A 13659-nucleotide genomic window follows, 5' to 3' on the forward strand; every position below is an offset into this window, starting at 1 on the left:
GAGAAGGACAGAGGGTCAGTCACATCAGTGTCTGTGTGGAAAAGTACAGAGGGTCAGTCAGAAGGATAGAGGGTCAGTCACATCAGTGTCTGTGTAGAGAAGGACAGAGGGTCAGTCACATCAGTGTCTGTGTGGAGAAGGACAGAGGGTCAGTCACATCAGTGTCTGTGTGGAAAAGTACAGAGGGTCAGTCAGAAGGACAGAGGGTCAGTCACATCAGTGTCTGTGTGGAGAAGGACAGAGGGTCAGTCACATACACAGTGTCTGTGTGGAGAAGGACAGAGGGTCAGTCACATCAGTGTCTGTGTGGAGAAGGACAGAGGGTCAGTCACATCAGTGTCTGTGTGGAGAAGGACAGAGGGTCAGTCACATCAGTGTCTGTGTGGAGAAGGACAGAGGGTCAGTCACATCAGTGATTCTCAACCCTTTTGATTCAAACGATGCCCAGTTTGACATGCATTGGGCCCAACATGCCACTGTCACTCGCAAAACAGTTCATACCGGTCCACATGCATCATGTTTCTGAGTTCACTCTGGAGCACTGTGTGATAACAGGAGGCTTTTGGAGGCTTTGTGCCATTAATATATCAAGTCGTATTCAAGTCAACCGCATGTAATAAGTAAGTTAGCATGAGTGCAACGTACAATGCATGCATACATACATACACATGACGTCTGTCTGTCTGTCTGTCTGTCTGTCTGTCTGTCTGTCTAAGAAAGTAGGTAGCTGATATATTGCACTTTTACCTTAGCGCTAGGTATACTCTTAGTTGCTTGTTTTAGAAGAGAATGCACTTAAGACTTCTGGTGATTAGTAGTTTTGTTCCCTACCTATGTTGAATGCACTTACTGTAAGTAAATGTAAATTGCTTGCATTGTGTGAGCTTGTAGATCAGCTATTTTCGCCGAATTGTTGCCTTTTTTTTCACTGAATATTGGCCTACTGTGACATGTCCAGAACAGTGATCCTAGGGTTAATGTGGTACAGTGAGTACATGCATTCTATCAACAATGAATATATGAATATACGAGTGAATTGAAGAACGTCTCAGTCTGTCAACACAGTGAATACATGAATATATTCTCTGCTGAGCTTCGTACAGCACTGTTTCTCAGCATGGGGTCCAATATAACTTTATCCCCTGAGCAAGCAGGCAGGCTCTATTGGCTCAATGGTAAAAAAAGTTCAGCACTTGAGCATGGAAACCGGGTTCAAATCCCGGGTAGAAGAGGGAAGTCACATAGTGCTGTTTTAACTAAAAGTGGTTTGATTTACAAAAGCAAAGTAATTTGACCAAAAATGGTAACAATAGAGCAGGCATACTGCCAACCAATGCAAACTAAAGAGAAACACAAATGCTCTCTGTGAGGCCCAGGTGGACAAAAGGAAGAGGACAGCAGAAGAGGCAGGTGATTTATACTGTGGGAGACAGTGGCCAGGTGTCTCCCCTTCTCCTGATTACCTCTCCAATCAGCACCCTGCAACACAGCTACAGCCATGAAGACAAAACTAAAGAAAGACCTGCCATCTCCGGTCTACTTCCCGTATCTGCGTGAAGTAGGCGGACGCCTTTTTAGAAGACAGGAAGCAGGTTGGAGTCTATTCATTCCAATGGAATGGAGTGGGCGTGAACACAGCTTATGAGCCATTCTTAAGCCCCGTGGTCACTGAACTAAACATTGGACCTGATCGCCAAGACAAACAATATTTTACTAGATTTTCATACTAAAATGGCTTTTTTTCAGAGACACATCAGGAGAAAATCAACTTCATTATCGACCTTTCTCTGTCCCAGCAACACACTCTCACAGGGTCTAGCACCAGTAAACATAGATCTATAACACAAGTAAACTAATAAATGAACCATCTTTGGTTACAGGCACACAATCCACGATGGCACAGGACCCAGGGGGGGGTCACAACCTGTACATGATTGATTGATTGATTGAAATTTGTATTAAGCAAAAGAATGTAAAACAACACAGTTACATTTATAATACTTTTGTCTAAAAGGTCCGACCAAAAAAGTCCTTGCGGACTTGTTTCCGTTGGGGTCCTTACATGCTAAGTGACACATTAAACCCTCTCGATTCTTCTGGGGTCTGTAACTCTGAGTGTGTACAAAATGGAACCAAATGGATCCGTTACGGGTCCATTTGGTTAGTTAAATTAACACTGAGGGAGTTAACAGTGTTGATGGGGTCCACTCCAGAGATAAAGAACATTGTATCAAATGGAAATGGGGGTCCGTGACTTAATGCATAATAAGACCTGGGGGTTGTTGAATGTAAACAAGGGAACCAGGAGACCTGGTACTGCCAGACCTCTAGTGGTTGAAAGATCAGAGCACTACGTCACGCTAAGCTTGGCCAATCAAAAAGAGGACAGAAGACAGACAGACCTCTTTTATGCCCATGTATGGACGAAAGCGTTTGGAGAGGGGGACCGACAAAGCTGACCCCCTCTTTTATGCCCATGTATGGACGAAAAGGGGACCGACAAAGCCACATGTAGGCCTGACCCCCTGGGTCTGGCAACAAAAAGTTGAGAGTCAGAGCGGTAGAGAGAGGTAGAGAGAGAGGTAGAGAGAGGTAGAGAGAGGTAGAGATAGAGGTAGAGAGAGGTAGAGAGAGAGGTAGAGATAGAGGTAGAGAGAGGTAGAGAGAGAGGTAGAGATAGAGGTAGAGAGAGAGGTAGAGAGAGGTGGACAGAGGGAGAATGTCAGAGGAATCTGGATCTCTCAGATTCACAGAGGTGTGGGTTACAGTAACATTCAGCCTAGTTCTTCCTGCCAGGCCTCATACAGAGAGACGTCTGTGTGATGAAAGGAACTGGAAGCCTGATCTGGATTAGCATCCAGCCCACACCTCATCCAATCAGCTGTCTGGAAGCCAGCACCCAACTCCCACCTCATCCAATCAGCTGTCTGGAAGCGAGCACCCAACCGGCACCCCAACTCCAAGCACAGCCAATCAACTGTCTTAAAGCCAGCACCTAAGACCCAGCACATTGTCCAATCAAATGTCTGAATGCCAGCACCCAACTCCCAGCTCATCCAATCATCCAATGGTTCTTGCTATAAGCCACCATGACAGGATCATATATATATATATATATATATATATATATATATATATATATATATATATATATATATATATATATATATATATATATATATATATATATATATATATATATATATATATATATATATATATTCAGTATTCTTATGGTCGCCGTCAGGCAGAAGCCCAGATCTCCACATCTTTTATACTTTTTTAAATCTTTTTTTTTTTTCATCAACTTATCAATTTATACTTGGCCGTATGACAGTGTAGGGCAAAAATAGCCAATTTACAAGCTCACAATGCATCACAATGTGAACTTGTAGATCTGCTTAAACGTAATTTAGGGCAAAGATTTATCAAAAATATTTCTTTCCTTTTTTTTTTCATTCTACAATATTAGAAATAGCAGGAGAGACCTCCAAGCTCGCAACACATGGCGATGGGACGCGTTGTGAGATGGCAGGTCGTCTATTTTCACTAAATTGTCGTTACAAGGCAGTATATCGTCTCTGTCGAGTGGAAACCTCACGTCCAAAAGTGTTACTTCTCAGGATTCAAATACAAAATAAAACAGCAAAAGTAGCAGATCTACAAGCACGAAACACGTCGTTTCGCGTCGCGTTGTGGATCTGCTGCTTTTGAATTGACAAAGAAATCTAAAATGACGCGAGATGCGTTCCCGGTCTTAATGGGTTAAGTGTGGGTGAGAACATTAGCCCCGCCCCCAACTCCGTTTCACTGGCAGATAGAACTGTGTGTTGATACTGATGGACTCTGTGTCAAAATGTAAAGAATGTGACCTTCAGGTGACCTTTACCACGTCATCTGAGTGTTCAAGGATGGCTGCACAAACCCAGGGCCTGTGGTCCACTGAGCCCTGATAACCCACCCTATAACCTAACCCTGCACCCTGTCTGTCACTAGGGTGCAAACACTGACTGGACCCCCATGCAGGGAGACCTTCACCACCACGGTCTGTCTGCAGAACATGATTAAGCTAATTAATACAAGTTAAAAAAGTGTTAATTGTTGCTATTTCATGGGGATTTAAAAACTACACAGAGTGTGTGTGTGTGTGTGTGAATAACACTAAGCTATTGGGTCTTGTCTGATCTACTATAGGTCAGGTTTTATTATTGGGTGATTTAGATTCCCTTCATCTACTCCTGGAGTGCTTCACGTGGAGAAGAGGACATAACGTTTCCCTTCCATTCACTGAGGAGCCCAGGTGCATGTGAGACTGACCACAGTCTCCATACCCAACGATCAAGGGCGCCGATACCGTGGGTGCCTCGGGGCTAAAGCACCCAGGAGAAATGACGAGCACCCATCACAAAGTCATAAAAAAAAAATGTATCTACACTTCATGGAGTAATTTTTTTTGTACCAAATTAACCGCATTAAAGTGACAAAAACAAAAAAGGTAACAAACCCGGAAAAAAAACGTGTGCACTGGCCGGGCACTGGCCGCGCGTGCGTTGCGCACCCAGTCGCGCGGACATAAATCGGCCCCTGCCAACGATACAACTTCAACGATCTATAGATCCCCAGTTCATACTGGGTGGCGAGCTAACCGATCTTCAGATTCTGGACACTGATGGTGATTCCCCTCCCTCACGGATTGTGTGGTAGGACCAAACCAAACACTGTCATATAAAAGTGCCCCAAGGAGAACAAAAACCTTAAACTTGGGAACTAAGGAACTTTCTATATTTTTCCCGGATTTTCTTTATTTTGTTTATTATTTTCCGTATACTGCAGTTGTTGTAATCTCTATGTTATTTGTAATAATAAGTGGCCACTCAACAAATTCAATGAATCGTTGTCTGTGTCATTATTGATGACGCTGGCTCTTAAAAACAGTCTCCATGTCGCTCCAGCTCTTTATTAAACAGAAAATGCATTTTTGGGTCGGGATACCAATTGTACCCAATCAGGAGAGAGAACTCAGTCAGGATACAGATTAAACAAGTTAAACTAGAAGTGATGACACACAGAAATGAGCAGACACTATTGGAACTGGAACACTATAAAACAAATTAAGCTGATAAATGGGTACTCTCTCCTGATTGGCTGAGATTTTGTCACCTACCTGAACATGTATTTTCTGTTTATTAAAGAGCTGGGAGACCCCTGTTACTGAACAAACACTCTATATCAATGATTACTATCACAATATAGAGCTATTTAACACTGTTACTGAACAAACACTCTAGTAATGATTACTATCACAATATAGAGCTATTTAACACTGTTACTGAACAAACACTCTATAGCAATGATTACTATCACAATATAGAGCTATTTAACACTGCTACTGAAAACACACTCTATAGTAATGATTACTATCACAATATAGAGCTATTTAACACTGTTACTGAACAAACACTATATAGCAATGATTACTATCACAATATAGAGCTATAAACACTGTTACTGAACACACACTCTATAACAATGATTACTATCACAATATAGATATATTTAACACTGTTACGGAACACACTATAACAATGATTACTATCACAATATAGAGATATTTAACACTGTTACTGAACACACTATAACAATGATTACTATCACAATATAGAGATATTTAACACTGTTACTGAACACACTATAACAATGATTACTATCACAATATAGAGATATTTAACACTGTTACTGAACACACTATAACAATGATTACTATCACAATACAGTGCTTTATCGTTTTAACAAAAACCTTTTTGCCTTAACCAAAAAATATCACTTACCCTACAACCCTTTAACCAACTCAATTTTGCCAATAATTATAACATTTTAACAACATAAATCTTCTCTTGTGGGGGTCCCTGGCACATACTCTTTTCAGGTGGGTGGTCCGTGCCGTGGCCATATACATACATAGGTTTTGTGTGTCCCTGACATGAAGAAGTCTGAGGAACACGGCCTTATCTCAGTGAAAACAACATGTCCTGGTTGTGTGAACATGGACCTCACTGACACACAGCTGTTACATTCCCACATCCACCAGAGGCCAGACAGGACAAGCCTATCTGTCTCACCCTCCTCTATCTGTCTCACCCTCCTCTATCTGTCTTACCCTCCTCTCTCTGTCTTACCCTCCTCTCTCTGTCTCACCCTCCTCTATCTGTCTCACCCTCCTCTGTCTGTCTCACCCTCCTCTGTCTGTCTCACCCTCCTCTCTCTGTCTCACCCTCCTCTCTCTGTCTTACCCTCCTCTCTCTGTCTTACCCTCCTCTATCTGTCTCACCTCCTCTCTCTGTCTCATCCTCCTCTCTGTCTTACCCTCCTCTATCTGTCTTACCCTCCTCTCTCTGTCTGTCTCACCTTCCTCTCTCTGTCTTACCCTCCTCTCTCTGTCTTACCCTCCTCTGTCTGTCTCACCTTCCTCTATCTGTCTTACCCTCCTCTATCTGTCTTACCCTCCTCTATCTGTCTTACCCTCCTCTATCTGTCTTACCCTCCTCTATCTGTCTGTCTCACCTCCTCTCTCTGTCTTACCCTCCTCTCTCTGTCTTACCCGCCTCTCTCTGTCTTACCCTGCTCTCTATGTCTGTCTGTCTCACCTCCTCTGTCTGTCTGTCTTACCCTCCTCCTCTGTCTGTCTCACCTCCTCTGTCTGTCTCACCTCCTCTGTCTGTCTCACCTCCTCTGCCTGTCTCACCTCCTCTGTCTGTCTCACCTCCTCTGTCTGTCTCACCTCCTCTGCCTGTCTCACCTCCTCTGTCACCTCCTCTGTCTGTCTCACCTCCTCTGTCTGTCTCACCTCCTCTGTCTGTCTCACCTCCTCTGCCTGTCTCACCTCCTCTGTCTGTCTCACCTCCTCTGTCTGTCTCACCTCCTCTGTCTGTCTCACCTCCTCTGTCTGTCTCACCTCCTCTGCCTGTCTCACCTCCTCTGTCACCTCCTCTGTCTGTCTCACCTCCTCTGCCTGTCTCACCTCCTCTGTCTGTCTCACCTCCTCTGTCTGTCTCACCTCCTCTGCCTGTCTCACCTCCTCTGTCACCTCCTCTGTCTGTCTCACCTCCTCTGTCTGTCTCACCCTCCTCTGCCTGTCTCACCTCCTCTGCCTGTCTCACAACACAAACACCATTCACTGTGTGGTGGTGCCTTCCCTTTCTACAGACGCAATAAACCCATTACAACCGGGAAAGCCTCTGTGTCATTTTAAGATGTCTTTGGCTATTCAAAAATAGCTGATATACAAGCTCATAGCGCGGCACTGAGTGCCACACTATAAGCTTGTAGATCTGCATTTTTCTTTTTTAATCATGAACATTTTTGCAAATCTTTGAATATATATTTATGTTTCTAAAGTGAACATTTTAACTCAAATCTTTGCTTCTGGGGGATTCTACAAATATCTTCTAAATCCTAGCATTTTTTTTTTTTAAACGTATGTTTCTATATCAGTGGTTCTCACACTTTTCATGCCAAAATGATATGTATTTGGCAGCGGACCCCCATCTCAAATGATGTTGTTCCAGGGACCTCAGAAGCCCCCCAGAAGATATACAAGCTCATAGCGCAGCACTCGGTGCCGTGCTCTGAGCTTGTATATATATATCTGCTATTTTTGAATAGCCTAAAGTATCAAATAGTGGTTATAGCTCAAATCTAAAATGACACAGCTATGCATTCCAGGTCTTAAAGGGTTAAACACATCAACCCTAAAGAGTCCATATTCTGGAGCAACTAGCTACTTGGTCCCCTCCTTTGTTCTACTATCTCTTCTTCACCTTTTACTAGAAGGCCGATGCACACGAGGCCTTAAAAACAAGGCTCCAAACATCCCAAAACAAACTTGTAAGGCTACTTCTTGGCCTCAATCACAAAACCCATCTAACCCCTGATCATTTTGCTAGTGTTGGATGGCTTAGGGTTGAGGACAGAGTACAGCAACTTGCTATGGGCCTGGTCTTCAAGATACGCCACAACATTGGGATCCCCCTGTATTTGTCAAAATACTTCCAAAATGTTAATGAAGTCCATGATCATAACACCAGAGGCAGCTCCACAAATCATGTTCAACCCAGATTTGGCTCAACTAAGGGAATGAACTCGTTCTCATGCTATTCATCAAAAATGTGGAATGCCCTACCAAAAGGAGTAAAGGAGTGTAAAACCCTTCTCACTTTCAAAACTGCCCTAAAGATACACCTTCAGGAGGCTGCAATTCGAAAATGGCCCCTGTCTAAGTCTTAACCTACCCCCCCCTACCCCCCCCCCTCCTTCATTTTCCTCTTTTGTATATATATTTTTTCTCTCTTCATACCAGTAACCTGAAAGCTGATTGTATGACATTCTGTATAGTAGTGTGTATATCTGTCTGTCTCTTATATGTCATCATGATTTGTGTGCATGGGGTTCTCATCTTAAACAAGCTGTGTGCATGGGGTTCTCATCTTAAACAAGCTGTGTGCATGGGGTTCTCATCTTAAACAAGTTTAGTAGACCTTGTATTGTGAATTTGTACTTCCATGTACTGTTATGTACTGTTCTCATGTCTTACTAAATAAAGTACATCAATCAATCAAACACCTCAAAGGAAGGTCCACATGTTTACAAAGGGATCTTTGATATGAAATATCAAAGAAAAGAGGTCCTGCACACTGTCTGGAAGTTACAGTAAGTAACTTGTCAGTTACAGACAGTAAGTTGTGAGCTTGTAGATCTGCTATTTTCAAACATTAGCACTTTTACTTTTTGGTACTTTAAGTATATTTTGATGCCAATGCTTTTGTACTTTTACTCAAGTAACATTTTGAAGACAGGCCTTTTACTTGTAACAGAGTACTGTTGCATTGTGGTATTGCTACTAATGACAGAACTCAGGTGGTCTGTCTGTCTGTCTGTCTGTCTGTCTGTCTGTCTGTCTGTCACACATGTCATCATGTGATTAAACACACAGACAGACACATGGTGTCCAGTTGGCTGTGGTTCATCTCACTATGCTGACCTCTGTGACCTCTGATCTCCTGCAGTCTGTCAACACTCTGCTAACAGACCTGTGTTCTTTTTCTTTCTTCTTCTTCTTCTTACCAGTGGGTGGAAGAATTACTCAGGTATTTTACTTAAGTAAAAGTACCAATACCACAATAAAAAAAAATTATACATACTATACAAGTAAAAGGCCTGTGTTCAAAATGTTACTTGTGTAAAAGTACAAAAGTATTGGCATCAAAATATACTTAAAGTACCAAAAGTACTAAAATGTTTGAAAATAGCCTAGGTATAAAATAGAGCTAAAGTGGTTAATGTATGTTTCATCTAGTAACTAGTAACTAAAGTTTTCAAATAATTGTAGTGGAGTAAAAGTACAATATTTACAATATATACAATATCAAAATACCAGTGAACATAGTTTAACTCCTTGAACACCTTGATAGAATCCTTTGACCCCCCCCCCCGCCCCCCCCCCCGCCCCCCCCCCCCCCCCCGCCAAGTCAAAGACGTCGGCTGCCATGTTATTTGTGTCCAAAGTGGCCGCTGATACCCCAAACTACACAGTGCTGCTTTAACGACATGAAATCAGCACGTAACTGCAATTTGTTCTTGTTCACTGATGACTCAGCACTCAGCAGCGCTCCTGGTCTCGGGCGAGGACAAGATGCAAGTTGAGGAGGCCCCCCAGTTCAATCTGAACTCAGCAGAATTCACTAAAAACAAAGCTTCAGACCTTCCAAAACAAAGTGATTCCACTAGGCTACTTATCGGCCTTGAGCCCTCATGACCCGCCTAATTCCAACACACACGTTGCTAGTTTGGGACGGCTCAGAGTAGAGGAAGCGTATAGACGAGAGTATAGAAGCAAATATCATTGTGATTGTGATTTAAGATACTCAGAGGGACAGTGCCCCGAGCAGATAGATAAATATATGAATACATAAAGCAGTCTTCCTAGCAGATAGATAAATATATGAATACATAAAGCAGTCTTCCTAGCAGATAGATAAATATATGAATACATAAAGCAGTCTTCCTAGCAGATAGATAAATATATGAATACTAAAGCAGTCTTCCTAGCAGATAGATAAATATATGAATACATAAAGCAGTCTTCCTAGCAGATAGATAAATATATGAATACATAAAGCAGTCTTCCTAGCAGATAGATAAATATATGAATACATAAAGCAGTCTTCCTAGCAGATAGATACATTTATGAATACATAAAGCAGTCTTCCTAGCAGATAGATCAATTATGTTCTAAAATAGAGCAGTAATATGCCTGCAGGTCCTGGTAGATAAATATATGAATAAAGGAGTCCTAGCAGATAGATAAATTATATTGTAAATAGAGCAGTAATATGCCTGCAGGTCCCGGTAGATAAATCTATGCTTGCAGGTCCTGGCAGTGTGTATGTGGTGTGTTGATGGGAACTGTTTCAGGGCTGTGTCACGTCAATTAGCGAACAACAAGGAGCCCTCTGTGTACCTTTCATTACCCCGCAGAGCACACTGTAATGATCCTCAGTGTTCTTTTAACTCTGAGAGTGTTCAAATGGACCCGGGAGAGCTTTCTCTACTGTAAGGTGATCTGAGGGGCTGACTTGACTTGGCCTGAAATCCAACATGTTTCTAGTTTCTACAGTTTATCGCTCACAGTGATACCTTCTGTACTCTGTATACATACAGAGTACAGACCGTCAAATTTGAGTACCTTTCCCAACACACAGCATACAGTACTGTGTGCAGTGTTGGGAAAAGTACTAATTTTTTTTTTTTTTACTTTTTTACAAGTAAAATGATCAATTCCACAATGTAGGAAATACTCTGTTACAAGTAAAAGTCCCGTATGCAACATTTACTTGAGTAACAGTACAAAGGTATTGGCATCGAAATATACTTGAAGCACCAAAAGTAGAAAGTATACTCACCACGCAGAATGTCCCATTTCACGTGTTTTCAAAATGTATAAAACAACTTTTGAAAATGGCAGATCTACAAGCCTGTAGATCGGCTATTTTCATATAGCCAAAGTATGTATGTGTGTGTGTGTGTGTGTGTGTGTGTGTGTGTGTGTGTGTGTGTGTGTGTGTGTGTGTGTGTGTGTGTGTCTGTCTGTGTCTGTGTCTGTGTCTGTGTGTGTGTGTGTGTGTGTATATGTGTATATGTGTGTATATATATATATATATATATATATATATATATATATATATATATATATATATATATATAGGGGTGAAGTGGTTATGCATGTTTTCTAAAAATCCAAATCTACAAAGTAACTAGTAGCTCAAGATTTTAAATAATTGTAGTGGAGTAAAAAGTGCAACATTTGCCTCTGTGATGTAGTGGAGTAGGAGTAAAAATTATTGACATTTGGAAATACTCCAGTAAAGTAAAAATAAATACCTCAAAATCGTACTTAAGTACAGTACTTGAGTACATGTACTTAGTTACTTTACACCACTGTGTATATGAATGGAGAACGGTGTTCCAGAACCTATGAAATGAAAACCAAATGTTCCTCCAATATGGAAGAATGATTTTTCTTTCTTTTTTAAACTGATTCATAGAGTAAGAAACTATGCGAGGTCTCAGATTACATTCCAATAACAATGAAAACAGCAGAGAGTCAATGATCTCATGCTGCTTTTTCTGAACGCTTGGCTGGACTGACTGGGGGAGCGTTCTATAAATCACTTCTTCTGTTATAATGTAATGTAGACATTTATCAGAGTGACTTACAGTAAGCAAGGTAAACACCAGTGGTGGAAAAAGTAATCGAATGTTTAACTAAGTAAACGTATCAATACTGCAATGTAGAAGTACTCTGTTATACAAGTAATTCTAAATTTACTTGAGTAAAAGTACAACGGTATTGGTATCAAAATGCACTTAAAGTACCAAAAGTAAAAGTACTTAAATGTTTGAAAATAGCAGATCTACAAGTCGTGAGCTTGTAGATCGGCTATTTTCAAATAGCCTAGGTATCAAATAGGGCTAAAGTGATTAATGTATGTTTTATAATGTAATAATTTATATCTGCAAATTAACAATTACATTTTCAAATAATTGTAGTGGATACCAGGGGGTCCCCAGCAAAATTAGTCAATAGCGTCACAATAATTTCAACCACATTAACCATATTTTATACTTTGGCTATTCAATAATAGCAGATCTACAAGCTCATAGACATGAAAAGGTTTGAGAACCACTGACTGCTCTAAATGACCAACATATGGAAAAAGCTATAGCCTACTGTCACATTTATGTGTATAATTAATATGGTGTTCTGTCTGAATATCATATGGTAGACTATTTTAGACTATATTATAATGACTTTCTGTCATATAAATGTTTACATTTATAGGCTGTATATGTGTGTGTGTGTGTGTGTGTGTGTGTGTGTGTGTGTGTGTGTGTGTGTGTGTGTGTGTGTGTGTGTGTGTGTGTGTGTGTGTGTGTGTGTGTGTGTGTGTGTGTGCATTAACATCTACAACAGCAATTCAAAGTTGTGAGTTAAAATAAAAAATCAGACTACAAAACAAAGATCAAAGTTTAGTCAAAGACAAAAGACAATCCAGCCCCCCCCCCCCCCACGCGCACACACACACACACACACACACCCCACCCATCCACCACAAGCTGCTATTTTAAAGTCATTAAAGTCACATTCCTTCATATGAATTCAATTAAAGAGTAGTTGAATGACTTTCAGCTGATATAAAGGGCAGAACTGTGAGTTTATTATAGAGTGTGTCTGTATGCCACAGACAGCAGAATGAAGAAAGGCTGCAGAGCTTTTCTTGTTGTTCACACTTTATGCGTTTACTGTAGCCTACACTCGCACGGATCGAGCAGTGTCGCTCGCCGGGAAAAAAAACCGCAGATCTGCAAGCTAACGGTTATTTTTTTCGGCAAGCGAGACAGTTTCACAACGAAGTTATAAGAGCTCATATCGGGGGTAAAAAGCATACAGCGCTCAAAACTCCAGAATCATTTACTCAGCTACTATTTATAGGCGAATATTATTAATATGATTTATTACAATAAAAACGCTAAGGATTGCAAAGCAATGCAATAATAATACAAAGCAAATAAAGCAATAATAGCGCTTCTTTCTTGATGTCAATAATCGATATTGATCCATCAATCAATCAACTTTATTTCAGGGGTCCATTAAAAAACACACAACATAAAAACACTATACATACAGAAAAGCCATAACAACATCAGATATTACAACTAGACACAATCACCAGTGTGTCCAAAAAGTATGCAGACAGATATCTGGTAACACTGAGGCTAGAGAGCAGCTTGATCGATCTATATTGATCGATCGATCGATCCCCTTCAATATAGGCTGTAATAACAGCATTAAAGTGTGATCTGTAGTTGTTACTCACCCTGTGATAGAGATGTGATGTTATCTGATGTTCTCTGATCCTCCAGCCATGATCCTTCTCTTCTCACAGCGGGGAGGATACTGGTCTACTCTGTGAGAGAGACCTGCAGCCTGTCTGTCTGTCTGTCTGTCACACTGTCTGTCTGTCTGACTGTCTGTCTGTCTGTCTGTCTGACACACTGTCTGACTGACACACTGTCTGTCTGACTGACACACTGTCTGTCTGT

At 41.1% G+C, this 13659-nt stretch overlaps 1 protein-coding gene across 3 annotated transcripts in view; it reads right to left on the reverse strand.

The window, feature by feature from the left end:
* The window catches only part of LOC308092066 (growth arrest-specific protein 2-like), a 50822-nt gene extending 37275 nt beyond the window's left edge, over nt 1-13547 (reverse strand). For all 3 annotated transcript variants that reach the window (XM_080437862.1, XM_080437861.1, XM_080437860.1), the window contains exon 1: nt 13434-13547. The gene's annotated coding sequence lies outside the window, so the exon portion shown is untranslated. The remainder of the gene's footprint in view (nt 1-13433) is intronic.
* Between the last annotated feature and the right edge of the window lie 112 nt (nt 13548-13659).

The sequence above is a fragment of the Gymnoscopelus braueri genome (assembly GCF_963280865.1).
Source record: "Gymnoscopelus braueri genome assembly, chromosome: 9".
NCBI classification, from domain to species: Eukaryota; Metazoa; Chordata; class Actinopteri; order Myctophiformes; family Myctophidae; genus Gymnoscopelus; species Gymnoscopelus braueri.